Here is a 6000-nt window from a genome sequence, read left to right on the forward strand (position 1 = left end):
TTCTCCTCTGCCCCTTTCGGAGGCTCACGTAGGGGATTGCTCTGGGTTGCTCCCATGGGCCAGGATCCCTGGAGCTGGCACTGGGGAGGATAAAAGGCAGGGTTCAAACCCAATGGAGGGGGATGCTGAGGAAATGCAGCGAGGGCATGCATGCCCTCCTCACCCTGTCTATTCCCCCAGCCTGCCTCCCGCTCATTGTGCCGGGCTTGGGCTGCAACCTCCCTCCCAGGAGCCAGGCTGCCTCGGGCCCTGCCAGCTCCTGCCCAGTGTCTCCGGCTGTCTCGCAATGAAGTCTCTTGTGCTTCCTGGAGAGGAGTGGGGACAACTGTGTGATTTGGCACATCCCAGTCCTTTTGGAAACATTCCCACAGGGCCTGTAATGCCTTGTCTGTCCTGCACAGTTAACTCTTGCATTGCTGAGCTGATGCCGGCTGCTTCCATGCTAGTTGCCCTGCTTCTGGGGCAGCAGGGCTTCCCAGGGCCAGGCCCAAACCAACCACCCAGCCAGATCCCGTCTGCTGGAGAGCAAGGCAGCCCCCTTCCCGGGAGCTGCGCGGAGCCGGGTAGGGAGCCTGTCAGCCCCGTGCCAACCGGACTTTTAACGGCCCGGTCAGCGGTGCTGACTGGAGCCATCAGGGCTCCTTTTTGACCGGGCATTCTGGTCAAAAACCGGACACCTGGCAACCCTACCTCTGGCTCCTCGTCCCGCCCCATTTCTCAGCCCCTTTGCTCTGCGCTCCTCTTGCCTCCCCTTTCTTTCCCTATCTTATCACTCCTCCATCCCCCAGAGTGGACCAGCTTCACCCTCCAGTTCCGGGGGAGGGATATGGCTGAAGACAGTTCCGGTGCTGCTCTCTCCCCTCGCACAGCAGGGCCCAGGACCAGCTCAGCTGGTCCCCCCCACCCAGGACCAGCTCAGGGCCCCCCCCAGCATCATTGTCCGGCCTACCTAGTCCACGGCCCCTCAGCTTTCCGTTTCCCCATCTGTCTCCCAGGCCCTGTGCCCAGACAGGAAGGTCAGTGGTCTAGATGGACGGAGGATAGGCGCCCTAGGAGCGGAGATGTGCCCTTAGTCCTTTGAGGGGTCCCTCAACTGCGCTCAGCCAGGAGCGGACATGGCTACACCCTTAGCTGTGAAGGGACTGGTCTGTGGGCGACTGAGGATGGGGGAAGGTGCTGCAGACGTCAGCAGTTCCACTTCTGTGGTGGGGTCCTGCCTTCCCTGTGCCCTGGGAGCAGGCTAATGACCACGGGATGGCCGGCCCAGCTACATTCTCAGCCGTTTGCGTCCGTGCTCGTCACCGTGGATCGGGGCTGGGAAGAGGCAGCCACGCTGCAGCAGAAACACCACACAAGAGTGCGGAGGATAAGACGTGCTTCACTGATTCCAAGGCCAGAAGGGACCCTTGGGATCATCTGGTCTGACCTCCTGCATGACACAGGCCCTCGCACTGACCCAAAATAATTCCTACAGCGGATCTTTTAGCAAAACAGCCACTCATGAATTAAAGGATGGAGAAGCCACCACAGCCCTTTGTAAAGTGTCCCATTGCCTAATTACTCTCAGTGAAGAATAAATCGATCAGTTGCAACTGCAGGAGCAATTCTAGGGAGGCAGAATATAATTACCACGTTGGAATTTGGTCAGGACCATGTAGTTAACACCCTGGCTCTTGCAGGCAGGGCTTTGACATCTCCAGCCCAGAAACAGGTCTGGGGGTTATGTCACGTCTCGGCAGAACAGTACATCCTGTACGCCCACAGGAGAGCTTAGGACAATTGGTGCTGGCAGGGCTCCTAGCCCCCTCCTTCCAATGATTTATTTCCTTTCTGCCGCTGACTAGAAGCAACATGCAGCACTCTGCTCTGCTTAGCCTGGGGAAGATAATGGAAAAGCCGATGGGAGATTCAATCAATACAGAATTAAAGGAGGGGAATATATTGTATGCCAGTCAACATGGGCTTATGGAAAATAGGTCACGTCAAACAAACCCGAGTCTATTTTTTTTTTATGAGCTCTCCAGTTTGGTTGGTAAAGATAACTGCACAGGTGTCGTAGATTTGGACTTTGGTAAGGTGGTTAACGCAGTACCACCTGAGATGCAGATTAAAAAACTAGCACTGTGCAATCCCAGGAAAGCACACGTTAAACGGGTTAAGCACTGGCTACCCGAAAGATCTCTGAAGTCAGTGGAGCATCAGCATCAGAGATTTCTAGTGGGGATGCCCAGGGATCGGTACTAGGCCTGATGCGATTCAATATTTTTATCGGTGACCTGGAAGTAAATATAAAATTACTGCTGATAAGATTTGCAGATGACCCAAAGACTGGCGGAGAGTAAGTAATGATGAAGACAGGGCAGCCATAAAGAGACGTTTGGATCACTTGTGGAGCTGGGCCTATTCAAACAAAATGCATTTAAACCCAGACCGGTGGAAGGCCCCCTATGCAGGAACAAGGCATGCAGGCAGATTTGAAAGTAGCTATATTTGAACAAAAAAACCTTCAGAAACAGACTTCAAAGAGAAACAGCAGAACTAAAATTAATTTGCAAATTTAATACCATTAATCTGGGCTTGAATAGGAACTGGGAGTGGCTGGCTCATTACAGAAGCAGCTTTGCTTCTCCTGGAATTGACACCTTCCCATCTACTGTTGGGAGTGGACTACATCCACCCTGATCGAATTGGCCCTGTCAACACTGGTTCTCCACTTGTGAGGTAACTCCCTTCTTTTCATGTGTCAGTATATTTATGTCTGCATCTGTAACTTTCACTCCATGCATCTGAAGAAGTGAGGTTTTTACCCATGAAAGCTTATGCTCCAATAAATCTGTTAGTCTTTAAGGTGCCACCGGACTTCTTGTTGTTTTTATGATACTAACAGGATCTGGAATCTGTCAGAAAAAGGTGGAACAAGAACCAGCGGCTAGAATTAAAGCCAGACCAGTTCAATTAGCAATAAGTCACTGTTTTTAAAATCAGTGAAGGTGGTTAACCATCAGAGAAGCAGATCACATGATAGAATGGGCCACCCAAATACCCCGAGAGAACCAGTTTCAATGCAGAAATAAAACCCTCTCTGACTGCACGCCTCTAGTTGTCACCTCCCACCCCACACTGGAACCTGTCCATACTCGATGGGGACCATACCTTGAAAGAAATCTTTCCTGAACCCCCACTTCTGGCCTTCAAACAAACCTCCAGCCTCTCCAAGGGCATCATCAGAAGCAAGCTCCCCACAGACCAGAACACACCAACTCAAAGCTCCACCAGACCCTCCCAGAACAGCAGCTGCAAAACCTGCAGACATATCTCCACTGCTACAATGATCAACAGCCTCACCCCACACCTTTCAAGATCCATGGGCTCTGCACATGCCTATCACAACATGTGGGGTACCTCATCCAGTGCACTCAATGCCCCACAAACAACTGTGTGTGTGAAACCAGACACTCACTATGCTCTCCATGAACTCACACAGGGAAATGATAAAAGACAAAACACCCCGTCACCTATGGGTGATCACCTTTCATCAGTCTGTGTCTGACCTCCGAGTACTCATCCTCAAAGGAAACCTGCAAATCACTTTCAAATGAGGAGCCTAGGAGCTTAAATTCATAACTCTGCTCGACACTAACAATCATGGACTGAACAGAGACACTGGATTTATGGCTCATTACAACAATCTGTAACCCACTAAACCCCCAACTCCAATGTTCCCTCTAATTTTTTACATCCATGTGCGGAATGAATTTTGTTATGTGCACCAATATGGAGGTGATGTGTGGCGGGGGTGAGGCTGAGGGGTTAGGAGTGTGGTAGGGGGCTCAGGGTTGGGGTGCGGGGGAGGGGGTGAGGGCTCTGGCTGGGGGGTGCAGGCTCTGGGGTGGAGCCGGGGATGAGGGGTTTGGGGTGTGGGAGGGGGCTCACGGCTGGGGCAGAAGTTTGGGGCTCTGGGGGGTGAGGGTTCTGGCTGGGGGGTGCAGCCTCTGGGGTGGAGCTGGGGATGAGGGGTTTGGGGTGTGGGAGGGGGCTCACGGCTGGGGCAGAGGTTTGGGACTCTGGGGGGTGAGGGCTCCAGCTAGGGATGAGAGCTCTTGGGTGGGGCTGGGGTGGGGCCAGAGATGAGGGGTTTGGGGTGCAGGTTGCCCCGGGGCTGCGGTGGGGAGAGAGAACTCCCCCCAGCCCTCTCTCGCCGCAGCAGCCCAGGGGAAAGATGCCTCTCCCCACCTGCATGGCCCTTGATCGCCTGCCCAACTCCCCAGTTCCCCCATCCCGTGATGGGAGCGGTGTTACCAGGCTGCTTCCCCTTGAATGGGCCCCTGAAATATGTTAACTACTGACGCTAAGCTCTCTGTTCCCCTCCCACTTGTATTTAGCTGTGACACTGATACATTTCCCAGACCTGAAGAAGAGCTCTGGGTAAGCTCCAAAGCTTGGGGCCAATAAAAGCTATTACCTCCCCCACCTTGTCTCGCTAATATCCTGGGACCAACTCGGCTACAACACCACTGCATTAAAGCGAAGAGAAGATTAGGAAGAGACTTGATTATAGTCTATCAGCAGCTACACGGGAGAAGATTTGTGACAGAAGAGGGCTCTTTAATTTAGCAATCGCAGAATTAGAGCCAATGGCTGGAATATGAAGTTAAATTTAGACTGGAACTAAGGCACAAATGTTTACAGTGAGGTAATGGGGGGAGGGATAGCTCAGTGGTTTGAGCGCATTGGCCTGCTAAACCCAGGGTTGTGAGTTCAATCCTTGAGGGGGACATTTAGGAGTCTGGGGCAAAAATTGGGGATTGGTCCTGCTTCAAGCAGGGGGTTGGACTAGATGACCTCCTGAGGTCCCTTCCAACCCTAACCTTCTATGATCTATGAACTAACCATTGGAGCAAATTACCAACAGATGTGGTGGATTCTCCATCACCTAGGAGTCTTTAAATCAGAATTGGAGGTTTCTTTCTAAAAGATCTACTCAAGCTCATCCAGAAGATATTGGTTGGATGGAGGAGTCACGGGATGGGTTCTTTGGCCTGTGATATGGAGGTCAGCCTGGATTATCATGATGGTTCCTTCTGGCCTAGGAATCTATGAATCCATAAAATAGCTTCGCAAATTCTGTAGCAGAAAGCAACTGCGTGCCCTTACCTGGAGTACTGCGTTCACTTCTGCACCCCATCCGAACAGGGATGTAAAGGCTGCAAGGCCTAGAAAGAAGAGAGGCAACAACCATTCAGGCTGTTTAGTTGGGGAGGAGATAAAAAAGAAGCCACATGATAGAACTAAAGAGATGAAGGTAAAGAGGTGGTAAATTAGGTCCTCCTGCTTCCCATTCCTTGTAATACGAGATCAAGGGGGCCGTCCATGAAAACGAAGGTGGTAAAATTACAGCTGAGAAACAAAAATACTTTTTTACACAACTCACAAAACACATGTGGAACCCATTGCCACAAGATAATACTGAGGCCAAAAGCTTCGGATGATTGAAGCAAATTAGACATTTTGGCGGATGATGAGAACATCCAGAGCTAGATTAGCAAAGAAACATTTTAGGGGGTATAAACCCTGGTGCTCTGGGGCATGAACCAACCACTAACAGAGTGGCTAAAGAAGAAACTTCCTCTATGGGCAGCTTATCCCACAAATGACAATCGTCACTATTCTTGTATCTTCCTCTGAGTATCTGGTGCTGGCCACTGTCAATGGGAATGACCAGTAGATTCGTTACGCAGTCCTGGGCTCCCCTGAACCAGAGCTTTGCCAGTGCCCCTAGTTTTGAGCAATGGCCACACCTGCTGTCTAGTCCTTGGCCTCCTTTGAGCAAAGGCTGTTAGTTGCGCCAATTGGGTACTGGCTGCGTGATGGACACCTGACTTCAAGGGAGGGACTAGGTGATGCTCACCAGATTCCTTTAATCCATGACCCATTTCTCCTGTTGGACCCACGACTCTGGGAGGTGGCTGCCCAGCATGGCCAACATTTGCAAAAGTGCAA

The sequence above is a fragment of the Lepidochelys olivacea genome (assembly GCF_965140295.1).
Source record: "Lepidochelys olivacea isolate rLepOli2 genome assembly, chromosome: 12".
NCBI lineage: Eukaryota > Metazoa > Chordata > Testudines > Cheloniidae > Lepidochelys > Lepidochelys olivacea.